Source organism: Eurosta solidaginis, chromosome 5 (genome assembly GCF_040869045.1).
Source record: "Eurosta solidaginis isolate ZX-2024a chromosome 5, ASM4086904v1, whole genome shotgun sequence".
In the NCBI taxonomy this organism is placed as follows: domain Eukaryota; kingdom Metazoa; phylum Arthropoda; class Insecta; order Diptera; family Tephritidae; genus Eurosta; species Eurosta solidaginis.
In genome coordinates this window covers 184,237,562-184,256,828 of record NC_090323.1, presented here as the reverse complement: position 1 = coordinate 184,256,828, position 19,267 = coordinate 184,237,562, and the positions used below count along the sequence as shown (strand labels likewise).

The 19,267-nt window shown below is 35.5% G+C and overlaps 1 protein-coding gene across 1 annotated transcript in view; it reads right to left on the bottom strand.

Moving 5' to 3' along the window:
• Msr-110 overlaps positions 1–19,267 on the bottom strand; it is an 88,228-nt gene that overhangs the window by 13,013 nt on the left and 55,948 nt on the right. The window lies entirely within an intron of this gene.

The window sequence follows — 19,267 nt, the reverse complement described above, 5'->3', positions numbered from 1 at the left end:
TATTCTTATTAATATGCCTATTTTGATTCTTATTCCTGTTATTATTCCTATTCCTGTTCCTTCCTCTGTTCTTATTGGAAAAGGAATAAATTCCGATTGCTTTTGCTGTTCCTGTTGCCATTCCTATTTCTATTCCAATAAGATTATTATTCCGGTTCTTTTTCCTACTTCTTTTCCTATTTCTATTTAAAATTACTATTCAAATTTCTATTCTTATTCCTACTCTTATTCCTATTCACATTCATATTCCTATTACTATTCCCAGGTCCAGTTGTTGACCTTTTCGAGTCCATTTCCGGATAACTTCAAAACCATTCCGAAAAAAGTTAAAATCTGTTTTTGTGGTTCATTAAAAATTAATTTTTGTTTGAACCGGAAAGTTTCGTGGACAAGTGACTTTTTCGTCACTAGTGACTTGTTTTTGTCTTATTTGTCACGTATGACTCATTTATCACTGATGGCTTATTACTACGCTGTAAATTTTTTGAAACTAGTTCGGGACCATTCCGAAAAATGTTAAAGTCCATTTTTGTGATTCATTAACCAATTAATTTTTGTTTGAATCGGAAAGTTGAACAAGTGACTTTTTCGTCACTAGTGACTTGTTTTGTCGTATTTGTCACTTATGGCACATTTATCACTATTGACTTATTACGAGCCAGCGACTTTTTTGAAACTAGTTACTTCCTCAGACGGTTTTTTCCGAAACGTATTTGTGACTTTTGTCTTATTGTCACTGGTGACGATTTTGAAACTAACCACAAAATGTAACATGGTATTGTTTTGGTTCAGAAATCATCTCTAAGTGTTTTGGATTAGATCACGAACTGATACGGTAAAGTTTTTTTTAAACGAATCCCGATAGCAATTCCGAAAGGTTTCCAAAATGACCCCGAAAAGGTCCCGCAGTTATTCGAATATTGTGCCCAAGTGATTGCGAAAACCGTAACTAAACTGAAGTAGAAAACGGTCGACAACGTCCGAAAAAAAATTGCATCCAAATTATCCCTAAAGCTCCCTGCAGCGAATATAGGAGACAGACATGTGAAGCGCCTATTTCCCATTACAGCCTGAGGCATGAGAAATTTAAATTAATTACTAAGGGCAGTGACTATTTCAGAACTACCTACAACCGAACCAGTTAAGAACGCGTCCAAAAGGTTTGCAAAGGGTGACAATGGCCATTTCGTAGGCAATCACAATGTTAAAAGTGTAGTTAAAAGCACTGTGGCGCGGCCGAATTAGAACTAGTACCGTCTCATAATTAGATAGTACTGCGCTAGTACGGAACTGTGCTATACTAATATACAGTGCTTTGGTTTGTAGGCTGTTTGAACGTTGAACGATACAATTTGTACTCACCTGTCAAAAAATGTATGTACATATTAATGTGTATGCGCTTACGTTTTTAAAGACCACAATTATTCCTAATTACAAAAATTACTATTCGCTATAAATTTACTATTAAAAGAAGCCAGACAATTACGATAAAAGCTACATGCAAGGAACTACATGCGAACACTAACACACACACACACATAAAAATTGGCGGCGTATTTTTATAGAGTTTTTGCTAAGTCGCAAAATAAATGTTTTAGAAAAAAAATTATAATTGCTTTAAACGTAAGTGACAATTTTGGTAAAAAAATATTGTTTTGCCAATGTGCAATTAAATTTTTTTGCCACTGGTATTTGAGTTAATCATTGGTTCATTGGTTCATTACCTGCGATTGTTTTTAATACAAATTTTATGGAAATTACCAATGTCAGCCAAGCAATAAAATCGGTTAGAAGATTGCAATTAAGATACCAACTTTTTCTGCTAAGCTATCTAGCATTGTGATTAGCAGGAAGATTACTCGTTATATATATATTTATGTACGTATGTATGCATGTATGCATGTATTTATGTAATTATGTACTTAACTATGTAAGAAGTAATTTATGGCTTGAGTAAACACAGTGCGATTGTAGTTTCTACTTTAATGAAGATGCCCGCTGACCTGCTTGTTATAAAAGTTCAAGATCTTTACAAATTCATTGAAAAACTTCAATATATACGCACAGCAGCGAGTAATAAAAATAGCACTGGCAATTTTCATCAAATTTAGCCAATTAATTTCGTTTTTCTTTTATCCTCGTTATTCTAAGAAAAAACTTTTATGAAATTTGTATCTGATCTATGCAAACCAATCTCAAAAACATTTTCGAAAAAATTATAATTCTCTGAATTTTTTTGAGTATGAAGTTTTGTAGCCCAAATAATTTTAGTCTAACAAAGTACAAGTTATAGGTCTTTCGAAATTCGCATTTTCCTTTATACAAAGTGTGAAACAATTTTTTATATGAAAAAAAAAAAAATCTGAAACACTCTTCGAAAAAATTGCCAAAAATCAATGCGAACTTTGTGAGACCCTAACTAGTACTTTTTTAGATTAAATTATTGGGTTACAAAACTGCATACTCAAAGATTAAGTGAACTCCAGATAAAAAGTTCGAAATTTTCACGTTTTTTCGAATTTTTTTAGAACACGTTTGTGAGATTGGGTTGCAAAGTTTCAAAATTCATAGAAGCCTTTTCTTAAAATAACGAATAAAAAAGAAGAACTTAATTGATACAATTTGAAAAAAGAAAATTACGACTGCTATTTTTCTGTTCGCTGCTGTACATATACAAAATAAGGTATTGAAGTAATTGGCATATGGGCAATACCGGCACTGCCACGATCAGGATCGCGGACGCTAACGGCATTACCGTGAATCGTGTAGCTGGACAAGGCTACGCCAGTATAACTGCGGCGCTGATAGACAGCTTCTACTTATACCAGAATGATCCCATTTAAAACCTTAGAGACGAAAAATAACTATGCTTCCCAACGCAGCCGGTTCTATGGCTTGGAAAAAAGTGCAAAAACCACCCATCAAACGCAAACCTTCGAGGCAGGTATATGAAATTATGTAGAGAACTGAAAAAAGAAGTACACTTGGAGCATAATAATATCTATCGAAATGAGTTTAGGTCCTCCCATGGCAATCCAAAGAAGGAATGGAATATCATTAACGGTCTTCTGAATCGCAGTTGTAAAGCTAATAACACATCAATTGTTTTATGTGATGGTAGCGTGAGCTTTTCTGATGCTCCAGCAGTGGCAAACCTTTTCAATGATCACTTTCTATCAATAGGGCAATCTGCTGTTTTCGAATCCTCCGCTCTGGTACCTGAGTTCTCGAATTGGGGAAATAGTTTTTTTCGAGCCATTTACTGGCATTGAAGTTTTAAAAACAATTAATTCTCTGAATAACTCTAGATCATGTGGATGTGATGGAATTTCGATTCAGACTCTTAAATATGTGGCACTAAATTTAGTTGATATCCTAACGCATTTGTTTAATATGAGTATTTTAGATGGATCATTTCCTTCAGTTTTAAAATGCGCTGTTGTCATTCCTTTATTTAAAATGGGTGACAAAACGGATATAAATAAATACAGGCCTATTTCATTACTGTCTTCAATTTCAAAATTTTTTGGAAAACTGGTTAATGGTCGAATCATATCATTTCTTGACAATAATAACTATTTCAGCTCAATGCAATTCGGGTTCCGATGTGGGCGGTCAACAGAAGATGCCTTGCTGGACTTTTGTTCTTACATATATAGGGAACTAGACAATAAAAAGAACCGTGCTGGACTGTTTGTTGATATCACTAAAGCATTTGACATGGTTGATCACCAAATTTTATTAGACAAATTGTATTGTGCCGGTTTCCGTGGGTTTATATATAATTGGTTTAAATCTTATTTGTCAGGAAGAATTCAAAAAGTAAAACTTGGAAGTAGTATAAGTAACCCAGTTACAATTAGCTTAGGTGTACCTCAAGGATCTGTCTTAGGTCCTATTCTATTTTTGATTTACCTAAATTCAATATTCTCGCTGCCCTTGTATGGAAAAGTAACAGCCTTTGCTGACGACCTTGCTATCGCCTATGGTTCATCGAACTATCTGGATTTGGTAGCAGGAATCAATAACGATGTGCATTTGCTAAGAGTGTGGTTTGCAGTACATAAGCTCTCTGTCAGCAAGAAAACGAAGTTGATGTATTTCAATTTGCATCCAAAATCCTCATCTGATATAGCCATTGTATTCCATGCTATTGACTGCAAACGTTTTGTACTAAATAATTTTCTGTTCTGTGCATCGTTTAAAGCTGAATTAAACTGTTGCGATAAATGCTTCACTATTGAAAAAGTAAGCGACTTCCAATATCTTGGTGTTATTGTTGACCAAAACTTGAGTTGGTCTACGCATATTTTTCGTTTGAAGTCCTACTTGCGATTTCCGCTCGTTATTTTTACAATTTAAGAAAAGTTTGTTCAAACGAAACACTTAAACCTATTTACTACGCTTTAGTCCACTCCAAGCTCCAATATGGTATAACCTGTTGGGGTGGCGCTTCAGGTAATAAAATCCAGCAGCTTCTAACTATTCAAAAATGGGTCATAAGAAAAATATGTAATGCTGATGGTTTTCACCACTCTATGGAGTTATTTAGGGATCTGAAAGTTCTTCCTGTTAAGCATATGTACTACTATAAAACGTTAAAGATATTTTTCATTCGCTGTGGGTATTTACATAGCCTGGTCTCGGATAGTTATAACTTGAGGCAAAACTCATATGGACTTATGTATGTCCCGACCTCTCGAACAACCAACTTCAAAAACTTCTTTACGATCGCCTGCATGTATACGTGTCACTAGAAATCTGAATGAGTTTTTGGGAAAGGTTAAATCTTTTCTACTAGAGAAATCACACGAAGACATCAAAATTTTGCTGAACCCTAGCATTTAAAAAAATATATGACATACTGGATTAATATAATTTATTGCTTATTATTTTTAATCAAACTTCACCCCACGCACTATTTTACATGTCTTTAAATTCAATTTTATTCGCAGATGGCATTCGATACTAAAATACAAATATTTTTACAGAATGCCTTACTTTTCTTTCTGTAATTTTGGTTAATTTAATTTAAGTCGCTATTGTAACATATATGCTGTTTTGAAAGAAAATGAATAAAAAATGTTATGTTATGTTATGTACCGGAGCAACTAGGGATTTTTCCCGACCAAGGGCTTTCACTTCAGTGTAACCCCATTTCACTGCTATAACAACAACAACAACAACGAAACATAACTCATAGAAGATGATTTAAGGGATCTAACTGGTAATCTGATGGTTGCGGGCGACTTTAACGCAAGAGACATCGAATGGACAGTACTGCGGGCTGACAGCGGTAGAAAGTTAGTCTTAAAAATGTTGTCCGAACTAAGCGTACTCAATACTTTAAATGAAGTTAGGAAATTATATTGGTTCGAGGTCAGTTATGAATCCGGGGTATTGAATAGGCTAACGAGGTAGTCTGCAGGGATGCTGGTAGAGGCATCGACTTCAAATAGATGTCAACTACAAGTGGCCTAAACGCATATTACTATTCAAATAAATGGCGTCCGAGAAGGTACATAAAGCTGCCAGCATTAAAATATCACAGAGGGCGGCGGACTATAATTTATAATCTTGTTTCAACAGGTGGCCCTACGAAAAATGTCTCTAGTTTTAGTTTTAAATTGTTGTTTGTGTACTGTTAACTGATCGTTCAAGTAAATTAAAAAGTTTATTTTCACCAGCTTGGTCCAATATGTGTAGTTATTTTTATCGAATATGGGCCCCTAAATGGTTAAGTATATACAGCTGCGAACAGAAAAGCAGCAGTGGCAATTTTCACCAAATTTAGTTAACAAAACCCTTTTTTTTACGTTTTAATTAAAAAAAATCCATATATTTTGTGACTAAAGCTATGCAACCCAATCTCTAAAACGTTTTCGAAAAAAATTGAAAATTCCTGAAAATATGGCGAAAATTTCGAACTTTTATTTGGAGGTCTCTAAAATTTTTCGAATATGCAGTTTTTTCGTCCCACTAATTTTTGATTGATTATGGACAATTTCTTTCCAAAAGAAAAATGCATAGAACTTCGAATAAAAGTTATAAATTGTCATAAAAATTTCTCGAATTTTTTCGAAAACAATTTTGAGAAAAAAAAATAAAAAAGAACATAATTAACGAAATTTGATTAAAATCGCCACTGCTATTTTTCAATTCGCTAATGTATGTAGTTGTGTTTATGAGTGAATGGCGGATGTGGTTTAAAAAACAAAAACTTGGTTTAGCTATAATCAAACTAAAAGCTTTCTTACTCACTGCTTAAGCCAACAAAAGACTCGTTTGTTCCAAAAAATTTCCTTTGTTTACTATTTACATACTTGTGCGCTTTTTCAATACACATTTTATCCGCAAAGCATTATACATATATTTGCATTTGAAATTGAAGTATTTTTTTGAACCCTCTGATTAATTTTATAATTTCCAAGAATACAAAAGTTTAACCAGCGAAAAATGTTGCCAAATTTACGTACATACATACTTACGTATGTACCTGTATAAAAAAAATATATCTTGAACGAAACTAGTTATGGCACTCAATAAATTTCATCTGAAATTCTAAATTTATGAGTACTCTTAAATTTTCGAGTTGACTTGTTTGCATAATTCATATACTCTGGTTTATTTACATATCTCTGTGTCAATATGATTTTTGGGGAGTTTTAAAATTTGCATTCTGAAACGTTTACAAACAGATGAGTTAGTTTTTACTGTCTGATAAATTAGCACACATTTGTTAATGTATGTGGCTGCGTCATTGTTTTTGTGTACGTGTTCTGTGGATTTTAAGACCTTCAATACGAAAACTATGTCTGTGCCAGAAAGTAAAAATTTTTGTTAACACATAAGAAAAAATTCTAAATACATATGTTTAGGCCACAAGCCTAAATATGGCGGTGCACCCTCGTATTACTTAACTTTTTCTTTTCGTTGTCCTTTTACCTCACATCTTTCATTTATACATATCGGTTTATACCGATAACCGTTTACCCCGCCGGATAATAGTTAAGCCTAGGATTCGGCGGTGACCGCGAACAAAAGGTTTTTTACCTCTTTCACTTCTTTGCGAACGTCTAAGAAACCGCCAGCAGCCAAGCCACCAAAGGTAAGCCCTTCAATTCTATTTAAAATTCTAAAATTCATTTTTACACTTCCGTCATCGGAAATATTGAATGTGAGTAAGTGGATTATCTTGCAGTTGCCTTTACTTTAATTTTATTGTCTAACCAATTTCACTTATTGTGATTGAGTAGATTAACTTTGCATTTGCATTTAATTTTATTTCAATAAACATTGCTGTGTATCTTTTTCTAACCAATTTCATTTATTGTGATTAAGTGGACTAACGTTGAATTTGCATTTCCATTTATTTTAATAAATATTATTGTTCACTTTTTTATAACGAATTCGTTTGTGTATTTTCTTTTCTTCTCTCCCCACCATTATTACGAGCGCGCCCTATCTGTGGTCTTGCCGCCGTAACAACATACTTAGGTGGTATTAGCTGAACAATTTACTCACACTGTTTGTACGATACTGCGATATTCTATTCTTACATAGTAAAAGTACAATTTATTTCCATTATCTTCGCACTCACCAACTCATCTCTTCCTGTTAAATCACTAAGCAAAATATTAAAATATAACAAATGGATGGCATCCGATAGGGGAAATTACGGCGCGGTCTTAACCAAATGCAGTTGCGCTTGCTTGACTTTACTAAAATGTCACAAACGAGCTTTTAATAGTGTGTGAAGTACAACAAGGCAACCCAACTAGTTTTAGAAATACCGATGGGCATTGATAGATGAGCTTTAGTGAACACAATCATTTCGGCAGACCACCTACCAGAAGGATCTTGCTACCCTTTAAGAGATGTTGTCCGCCTAACGCTTGCTGAACTGACTCGAGGCCCATTTATGCAGGAGCAGACCGCAGGTGGCCAGCGGAATTTCGAAATCCCTACCACCATCTTCATTTTGTTCAATTGTACCGATGCTGCCTAAGAGATCAGCTTGACAGTTTCCCGGGATATCACTGTGGCCCGAGACCCATATAATCTTCAACATAAAATAGTTCGATGCAAACGCAAGCGAGATCAGCCACTCCCAGATCAGCCTCGATCACACTATGGATGAGCTTCTTGCCTTGATAGCCGCTTGACTATCAGAGTAGATGTTAAATTCCCTAACCGTAGTAGCACTGTGTACAATTTCATTCAGCGTATCCTTAATCGCAGCAACTCCCGCTTTAAAGACACTGCAGTGATCAGCCAACTTAAAATTGTGGTTTACATTTAGCTCTTGACATAAGACCCACCCACCAACCTTTCCGTTCAGCTTCGATCCATCCGTGAACAAGTCGACTGGTCCTCTTCCACAGATGAGCCCCCTTCACATGCCTCTCTCGGGGGAATGACTGGGGTGAGGGTTGCACATGGAGCCATGGAGCAGTTATCGGCACAAGTCGGTCCTGGTAAGAACGCCAGAGTGCCCGAAATTAGAAATGTCCATAACCCATAGCATGAAGCCCGACCAACGACCGGGCCGCGACCGCCTTTCCCGCAATATCTACTGGATGTATGTATGTTCAGTATGACATTCAATGCCAAGTTAGGTGTTGTTCTAAGAGCGCCGCTGATACCAATCAGCGCCGCTCGTTGTACTGACACTAATATTTTGGTGGTGGTCGCCGTGTTCAATGCATTTAATCAAACCGGAACCACATAGAACAGAATCAGCTTGATAACCATCACATAAAGCCAGTGTACTAATTTTGGCGAGAATTCCCATCTTTTAGTGATAACCGCCCTGCAGCAGTACAAGACAACAGCGGCTTTCCTGGCCCCATCTTCCACATTCGGTCTCCAGAACAGTATGTATGAAAACATTTAAAGCAATAAGGGTAATCCCCGCTTAAAACTCATACAAATAGACAACATTGGTTAATTCGTTGTAGTTCTATAAATAGAACAAAAAGCAACAACACCTAGTTTCTTTGAAACCGTCTTACCAACGCATAACTTTAACACATGATGACATACGAAGTATGCATTGTGAATAAAGAAAAATATGCAAAGAAGGCAATTGGGATAAGGTTTATAACAACTAAAGCTTGACGTGGCTGAATGCATTTGTAATACTTCAACCATCGTAGGAGTGCGGGTTCAAATCCCACTCCCAGGAGAAAAGGTTTTGAAGAGATTTACAAGGTATAATCGAAACAGCTGTCGCCTTGTCCATCCTGATGTCACGTTGTTTAAATTTTTCCCAAATCATTAAATAAAGTTGATTAAAGTTTTGCTGACAGTTGTACGCATGTATATTGGTATTTGCACCCAGCTCCTCACATGTATTTATAATTTACTAGCAGCGTACCCGGCGTTGCTCGGGTTGGGCAGATACTAATGTAAATAAGAAGGGCTATTTTAACGCATTCCTTCCCGTTACTCAAATTCAAGCAATCAGTATATAAGACTTTATTGGTCTTCTTCAAAATGTATCTCCCAATTTTTCTCATTCTTACCCTTTATAATATCCTTATCTCTCCCTCTTCTTTTTTACACCCTCTACCTTCTTCTTTCTTAGATCCCTCATTTATCTAATTTATCATTCTTCGCTTTAACTTTTTGTGAATTTAATGCTATGGACAAACAAAAGTTCTGCACTTGAGTACGTACATGGCATATGAGTAACTTTTGCTGACATACAAAATTTGCGCACCACCCAGTGGCGCACGTAAAATTGAAAGAACAAAAAAATTTTTATTTAAAATTCTTAGTTCTGAAATATGAAAAACCTTCCTCTTGATCGAAGGAACCTATAGCCATCAGTTTTCATAAGGAACACACGCACACACAGAATTTGATTTTAAGATTAGAGCAGGATTTCACACCACATTGGGCGCTTTCAGCGAACACAAGTGTTGATCAGTGCCCATTTTCTGAACGCACCAATGAGTATTAAGTATTTTTGATTCACTCAATGCTTGGAATTTTACGTAAAATTACTGAGAATAAGTTTTGTTTCGCTACATTCGCTCAACGTGTTTTTTCGTTTGACAGTTCTTTGACATTTTAAAGTTTTGCTTATGAATCCCTCCATGGCTCAATTATATGGTTGGCTCATTTCATCATTTTTATTTTTTTTATTGCATGGTCGATGGGATTGTCAAAAGGAGATGGCAAACTGAAAATGAAACCAACACATTGACAACATTTTCTTACTACACACAAAAGCTGCTAAGTTTTATGTTTTCATTCCATTCCATTCGCATAACACCAACACGCAGAATTTGACAATATGAACTAACATATTTTGTTGTTGTACAGATGAGCCAATCATATATCTGAACCATGAATCCCTCTTAATTATATTCTGGAGTGTGAAAAATAATTTAAGAAGTATTTTCCCTTAAAATTTAAGGATAAATGTTTCATTTGGCAACTCGCCGTCCAGCGAACAAATTTTCTATCACTCAACGGACGGAAACATGTTTGCAACGTATCAACAAAAGTAGTGTTCACTGAAAGCGCCGATTGCTTCGGTTTTATATACATACATACGTATGTAGTCACCGAAACTGGTATGCACCACACAAATTACGACATTTCGCACGACATTTATCTATAACTGCTTTTAGAAATAAACTCGTAATTATTGGGTATAACCATATAACCAAAAACATTCACACTAAATACTGCATTTAAAATCAAATCACAATCAAACTTAAATGAATACAATTAGATATGATTAAATATTCAAGAACAGTGCATAGAATTAGCAAGTTTGATACTTTTTAATATGCCAATATTGTCATTATTTTTGTGTTTTGTTTTACAGCTTTTTTGTTAATTGGAGTTCAAGCGTAAAGCAATGTTTTACATTATCTTTCTACGCGTTTCGGTATTATTATATCTTCCTCAAGGATAGTTGTCATTTACTTATAAAAAGAGCAAACAATTACGAACAACGTCGATTGATCTGCAGTTGTTATTTGTAAGTGCTTAATAATTGCCAGATATCCCAGATGAAGATATAAAATGTACTTAAACGTGTAGAATGTTTTTTTTGTTTTTTTTGTTGATAGCTTCTCTATGCTAAAGCTAAGAAGGCCCTTTTCTTTGTGAATAGAGCTTCGATTCTCTAGACCAGTTTTTGGTTGTTTTGGATTAGATTCTCGCTCACATTGAATACGTTATATAAAACTCGTTTTCGTTTCCTAACCCGAACCAGGTTTACATTTCTTTTAGAAGTCTTGCTGATCAGTTCTTGGAAGTCCCGAATTCCATGGCACAGAACAGCATTTAAACACATTGAACTGCTGTAAATTAGAATATGTTTACATATCGTCGGCTAATTCTACCGAAATGCCATAACACAGAATTTGCTTAAGGACACTATATTAAAGATTTGTTTAAGAAGCCTCTTTCAGTGTCATTATAAGTACACCGTTATAGTCTCTAGACTGCTTCAATAGCATCACAAATAGTGGCACCTTTGGTAACAACTTCATACGCCTCACTGTAAAAGTGAACAACAGGAGAATAAAAGAAGCAGACACAATGCAAATAAATATTTGAGTATATTGTAACAAATTCTGAGAATTTCTGATATTTTGCACCTTCTACTAACGTTCATATCGCTGTACTGTCGAAAAAATGACTCCAATATTCAGTATTGCAATATGGTCTTAAATTAGTCTCCTTTGGGAGTAGTACAATTATACTTAAATAGCACGTACTTTACAAAAGCGTGTTTAAATCAAACTGATTACTGATTTCTCAGCTTGCGCTGCTTTTTTACTCTCGTGGATGAACGAGAACACCCATTTCTCCTAAGGTGTAGTAATTTCGCAAAAATCTGTTCGAGAACAGTTATATCTCATGCTTGGTTACCAGCTATATACATGCATATTTGTAGTTTATGCTTTTCTTATAGCCATAGGCGTGTGTATGTGTGAGTAACTAATCCGGCTGATGACTACATCTCTGTGTGCGAGATCTCTTCGTTGCCTTCTATACATGTGTGTGAATGATGATTGATGTGTTTATGTACACAAGAGTGGCTTGCTTTAATGTTTTTGTTGTTGTGATTATTTACTAACATAGTACATAGCATAGTGATGCTAATATTCGCCACAATATTTTATTCGCGAACCAATGGTCTGTGAGTGAAAGCGTAAACTTCTCAAGTAGTTTATACTGAATAGCACTTAAATAAAAGTATTTACACTAAAAAAAATTATGGGCCTTATAGTGACATCTCGAGCACCCTCATGTTCAGACAATGTTCTTGGCATTATTCTTGTTATTTTTTTCTCTTTCTTTGTTCCTTGGCTAGTGTTTAATGAAGGAATATCTAGGCGATATACTCTCCAAGACAGTTTTAAACTTAAATTTAATTTATTATTTAAATATTATATTACTCACTACCATGCATATACTTCTTCCGAATTTTAGTAATTTTTTGAACAGTTCTTCTCGTTTCGCCTGTCCTTTTAAAAAACAACCACGAGTTCCGAGTCAAATTTAAAATAAAAGCTACATCCGAGACCTCCTGCTATTGAATCATGATAAACCTGCATTGAAACCAATTCTGGAATAGACCAGAATTGAAACTTGTTCTTACCCTCAAACATTCTCTGAGAGCGCTCATAACTTGGGAAACCGATATGTGACCAAAATATGTGAAAAATATGATCATATAGAAGTCTTTTGTGACTCCGATATGATGAAAATTATGAGCTATATGCCAAGAGTGTTCAGCAAAAAAAAAAACACTTTGGTACAAATATTCATATTTTATTTAGAAATATTTTCTTTATAATGTGTCTTGCTTGCTGTTTCCATTTTAAATTAGCATGGACGCTCCTATCTAATCATCTCCGCAATGATCCGCATTTTAACAATGTAAGTATTTGAGCAAAACTTCCTTCGTGGTATGCCCGGGTTGCTCTGCTGAGCCAGTTTTTTTTTAATTACCGCTCACGTCGGTATGCTCTAAATTTATGGGTTTCCTCCGAAATTCCTGTTTCCCATCCAATATTGAGGATATGAGTCCCAATTTTTAATGCCATGGGTCCAAAATCGGCCGTGATCAAGCCAATCTAATCCCTTATATCAAGCTTGTAAATGACTCGGCACAAATGTCACATAAGAAACAATGTATGAGCTTTTTAAAAGATTATTAGGAGTCATATCAGACTCTTATTTAGGCTCATACAATGTATGAAACAAAACTTATATCGATCGACCATCGCAGGAAGGGAAATACATTCATTCTGGACTCATAAACGAGCTCATAATGAGCGTAAGCGATCCGAATTAGAACTCCTTTGTGACTCTTTTTTTGACTTCGAATGTTTGCTGGAAAGATGGGGCGTTCTTGCGTGTGTTTGTTTGTATGTGTGTTTGTACCTGCACCATTCAAAAACTACTTCACCAGTGTATTGCTAGAAGTCCAACTAAAAATATAGGCTTCCTCTTAGTGTGATTTGTATCTTCATCTTCATCTAAGCAGTAGATTTATCGCCGTAGCAAAACCTCCCACAACCTTGAATGTCTTGTTATACAATATGTGGATTCTAGCTTCTTTGAAAATCTATACAATATAAAACAAGTAAAGGTGTCTAAGTTCGGGTCTAACCGAACATTATATACTCAGCGTGAGCTTCAATTACACATTTCATTTCAAACAAATTACTTTTCTACATAACACGTGGCACCGCCCGTTTAAAAAAAATGTCTCCCCATTTAATCTTACAATAAATCTTGATAAGTGAAATATCGTTGTTTCAAAACTATTTTTTGCCAAGTTATAGCTTATGATTCTAGTCTACGACACTTTTAAACTTGTTTTATATCTAACTTGCCGTGGTCTTTAACCGATCCCGTCCATTTTTACTAGAAATATTTTCTATTATAGGGAAAATGTTTGTATCCAATTTTATTACGATCCGTTAATTTTTCTGCGAGTTATGGCTCCCGAAACAGGCTTAGTCATAAAAGGGGTGGTGCCACTCCCATTTTTTTAAATTTGAAGTTTTTCCCATTTATTGTTATAAATCCACTTGGGAAAGGAAATACCATTGATATAAAGCTCTTTTTTTGCAAAGATATATGTTATTTTATTCGTCCACGACCCTTTAAAAAATCTTTTATATAAAAGTGGGCGTGGTCCTTAACCGATTTCGATAATATTTCTTCGAAGCATTCCGTATAGTAAAGGCAACCTCTCTGCCGAATTTTGTCACGATAAGTTTAACGATTTTTGATTTATGATTAATAATATTTGTTAATTGAGTCTATCACAAGTGGGCGGTGCCACACCCATTTTAAAAGTTTTTTCCAAATTTTTATCAAGAGTCTCAATATCAGTCCACTCGTCAAATTTCATCATTCTAGGTGCATTATTTACTAATTTATTAGGTTTTTTATGTTTTCCAAAATTGTATATATATATAAAAAGTGGGCGTGGTTATCATCCGGTTTCGCTAATTTTCAATACCAATCTATTCTGGGCCCAGATAAGCTCGTGTACCAAATTTGGTGAAGATGTCTCAATATTTACTCAAGTTATCGTGTTAACGGACAGATGGACGGACATGGCTCATGGCTCCTTTATACCTGTCCAATCGAAGTTAATATACTCTGTGTGCAAAGCACGCTGAGTATAAAAATACACTAAAACATACATATGTACATACATACCACATCCAACTATACATTTGATGATAACATATTGCTACATATGGGTTGCTAGTTTTATAAGCTAAAGCTTTAATATTTTATATATTTATTTAAAGCAACTGAAAAAATCTTACATAATCAGTGCGCAGCAAAAAAAAAGACAAGAAAAGAAAAAAAAACGTATTTGCTAACGCTTATATACATACATATACATAATCTTTATACATATATACATATAATCATTAACGTGTGTATAAACTTATTTATATAACTAAATCGAAAAAATAGTAGCGAGTGCATATTTCGCCATGCTTGTGCTGCCAGTTATAACTTGACAAACGAAAACATACAAACAAAAGACTTAAGCGAGCAACTCGTATCATATATAAACAAGCAAAAACAGCTGTTGTGGTAACACATTTCATATTTAACTAAGTATGCAATATGTTTATATTATATGTTCATATACGTAAATGGTTGTAAGTATGTACATATATAAAGCAAAAATGGTTTTGTACGATTTGACTTGCATTTACCAAATTCGTTGTTTAACCACATTATTGAGACGCATAACAGTCGCTGTCATATTATTTTACTTATAAGTTGTATATAGTTGTAGCTGTAGAGCAGTGGTGACAGGGACTATTTGTGTGCACTGTATATTGTACAGTCAAGTATTTTTGAGCTATGAAGTATTATTTTTGTGTGATAAGGTGCACTACTATTTTATGGAGCACAGCGTTCAGTAGTTATACTTCCATAAGCAATTCAAACAGTTTGTTGTAAAGTTACTCGGTATATAGCAAGATAATTCTGCCACAGCACACAATAGTTAATGTCTACTCTGGCAGCAGCAAGACTTCATAAAGCTTAACCCAGAGAAAAGATCAGCTAGCTTTTTCATATCCATATTTTTCAGGAACCCAATATAGATGTCCACTTCCCCCCATCTTGATTCTTTCCAGAGGATTCTTACACTCTAACACACTTTTATATGTTGTGCTACGCAAGTTTATTGCCTTAATTGCTCCTTGTCTGTCAAGTAGTATTTCTACGGCTTCGGCCACGGCTACTATTTCCGGCAGCTTGTACGATATGCTAATTCCGATTCAGAACACAAACCCAATTCCTTCAATTACCTTGGAACCATCAGGGTGAGTACCACTGTATCTCCAACCTCCAACCTCTATTACGGCTCCAAAAGCCCCATAGAAGCGCATGCACAGAATTATCTAGTCTGTTCGTCCTATAATTGATGACGCTATACTACCATGGACCTACTGTGTACGCTAAAGCTGCTTTGATCGCTGTAATCCAAATTGCTGTATATACTAGACTGGGTCGATTTATTAACCGATATCGCGCCATCGATTTTTCGATAGGATTTGGGCTCAGGAAAAAGTTCCACTACGCATACCCAAAAAAATAATTTTCGAGCCTGCGAAAAAAAGGCGAAAGGGTAAATTTTTCGACCAAAAACACTGTCCAAAACCCAAAAAATATTTTTGTTTTCAAAAAACTGCTGTAAAAACGTTGGCGATAACAGTTTTTTGAAAAAAAAAAATATTTTTTGGGTTTTGGGGAGTGTTTTGGTTGAAAAATGGACCCTTTCGCCATTTTTTTCGCAGGCTCGAAAATTCTTTTTTTTGGGTATGCGTAGTGGAACCTTTTTTCCTGAGCCCAAATCCTATCGAAAAATCGATGGCGCGATATCGGTTAACTTTCGTCCATACAAATCGACCCAAGTTAATATATACCCAATAAGAGAGAAGCCGATAGACTCCACGTACACCCAAGAATTCTTCTATATGCATAAGTACTGTCGAGACTTTCTTCACTCTCTACGTTGATCTTCCACAACAACTTACTGTCTAGAATGATACCTAGATATTTTGTATAAGGTTTCTCCTCTAGGGTCACCCCTCCTAGCTTGGGCCCAGCCCGATTTGAGATCTTATACCAGGAGGAAAATAAAACTAACTATTAATATTTCCGAATGGTGTATAAACGCGCTGAGGAAGAAGTGAGTGCCTTTCTAGCAACTAATTTGCCGAATGTCTCACCACAACGACATTCCGAACTGAAGTATAACCTCTTCTCTGAGACAGGGGTTATTATTCAACATCTGGCAACATAGAAGGGGTTTTCAATAATACAAATGAACAGAGCTCTTCTAAAATGAAGTATTTGCTGAAGCCAAAGTAGAAGATGGAAAGGTGCAGTTGGGAGCTACGAAACGAGTAGTGTTATCATTAAGAAATTTATATTTACGCTTTTATAAAGCCCCGAAATGGATGATTTTTTTGAAACCACTATCGGACGTTGGAATCAACTGATAGCGTTATGCGAATGACATCGTCATAATTGCAATATGTAACACAAGTCTGTCATCACTTCTATTGGTAGAAAGAAGAACGTTGGAGTTATGGTGGATACTGCAAAAGAAGTAAAGTAATTTCGAGCCATTTTCGAATTCAAATAATATGAAGAGAAAATGTGGACATCATAACTTCTAGATAGAGACATAGAGATGGACGTGCACCATGATAGTGAAGCCTCAGCTGGTGCACGAGGCTGTGGCCTGTGTATCAAAAAAAGCAATGTCGATGGTGAAGCTAGCACTCATTACCACAGCTGGCATGTTTTTGGTTTACGGGAGCCAACGGTTGTGATTGAGGTACTTTCACAGCTAACTTCGCTACGCATAGTCAGAGAGTAGACTGCTACGTGTACGCTGTTCAATGTAAAAAGGTAAGGGTTTGTGATATTATACTGAATTTTCAAAAAACTGAGAGGCAAGTTTTCAAGGAATATAACAAAAAAAAAATAAAATTGGTAAAACTGTAAAAAAATAGGTTCAAAACAGAATTGTGCGTGAAGGCAGCTGAGCATGACGAATTAAGTACCAGGTGTTGTTATCCCAACAGCTGATTGCTTCTTCTTGATTATTTTCCATACAGCGCCTTGTACTTTAATATGTCAGTTAATCGAAATCAAGTAAAATTTTCTTTTGACTTGACATTCTTCTGCACGGCGAATTGGTTGAATTCGCTTTGCCACCACCTGGTATGGATTCGACTTGCAGCTGAGAATACCGAGAGTTCGAAAAGATGGAGGGCATTCGGGGTTTCGCAGCAGGGTTTCGCTGTCACAGAATTAATCATTAATCTCCCTAGGTCTGTTTCTTCTTCACTCATTCTCACTCCCTCCGCCATCACCCTCAGCGTCTTCTTTCCTTCTACCTCGCTATTTAACATAACAATAACATTGTTATTTTTTTTTTTTTTTTTTTATAAGTGATACTACCATCGCTAAGCCGATACTAAGCAGCCACTCGTATGCACGTTAACAAATCAATCATCATTTACACATGTACATACAAAGCAACAGAGAGATACTCACCATCTGCCGAAGTAGTACTCACATATACACACGCATATGGCTACATACTACAAATATACATGTACATATATGGCTGGTAACCAAGAATGAAGTTTACGAAATTACTAGACCTTAGGAGAAATGGGTGAACGAGGAGACCGAGAGTATAAAAGCATCGCCAGCTGAGGCGTGACTAATCAGTTTTGATTGAAGTACGCTATTGATTGTGAAGTTAAGTGTTTAGTAGTCCCAAAGTAGTCTAATAAAGACCATTTTGCATTATTGAATATTGGAGTTATTTTTTCAACAGTTTAGCGATTCGAACGTTAGCAAAAGGTTTGGAATAAGCGGGATTTCCCTAAATTCGTTACAATATGATATGTAGATGTACCATTTAGTCTGCGGGTTAGTGCAGATACATTCATAGCAACATTTATATATAAATGCCGCCCCTTTGTCCACGAATATGTGTCGAAATTTTGTTGCTGCCGTTGTTGTGATTCCGTCGGTAGTTGTATGCGATTTTTGGTCGAGTTTATATTATTGCAACATTTCACTTCAAATTGCTTTCACTTTAACATGCCACAATTTTTAGCGACAGTACCTACATAAATTTAAGTTGAAAGTGAATATATGTATGTTTGTGCGTTAAAAATTTGAAATATTTGTAGCAGACTACTGCATTGTGATTTGCTAACATCGCAGTAACTCTTAATCAGCCACATCATTATCATGTCCATTATATGATTCAATGGGATTCTCTTTATTATAGCCAACATCACACTAGTTGTTATAAGCTTCATTATTATTATAACCATCATACCAATCACTATTATCATTATCGTTATTATCATTAACCGTAATGGACCGTCATATCTGAATTGCTTTGCTCACCATTGCCATAACCCCAAACAAACCACTTAATTGTGTGTAGCTGACTTTCGCGTAATCACCTCCTTGGTGCTGGTGGTACCTGGTGCCGGTTGCATTTATTCGCAATGCATACATATACACACACGCATGCAACTACACTCTCACAATTATTTAAACAAAATTATGGGAATTTGACTACTGTTTGCAATTTATTTCGCTTTCGTTTCCATCTTTTATATTATTTTTTTCAATTTTCCTCTTAAAACCGCATTTGCTTATTACGATTGAATTGTGAATTACCATTTTCTGGTTTCATCAGTTG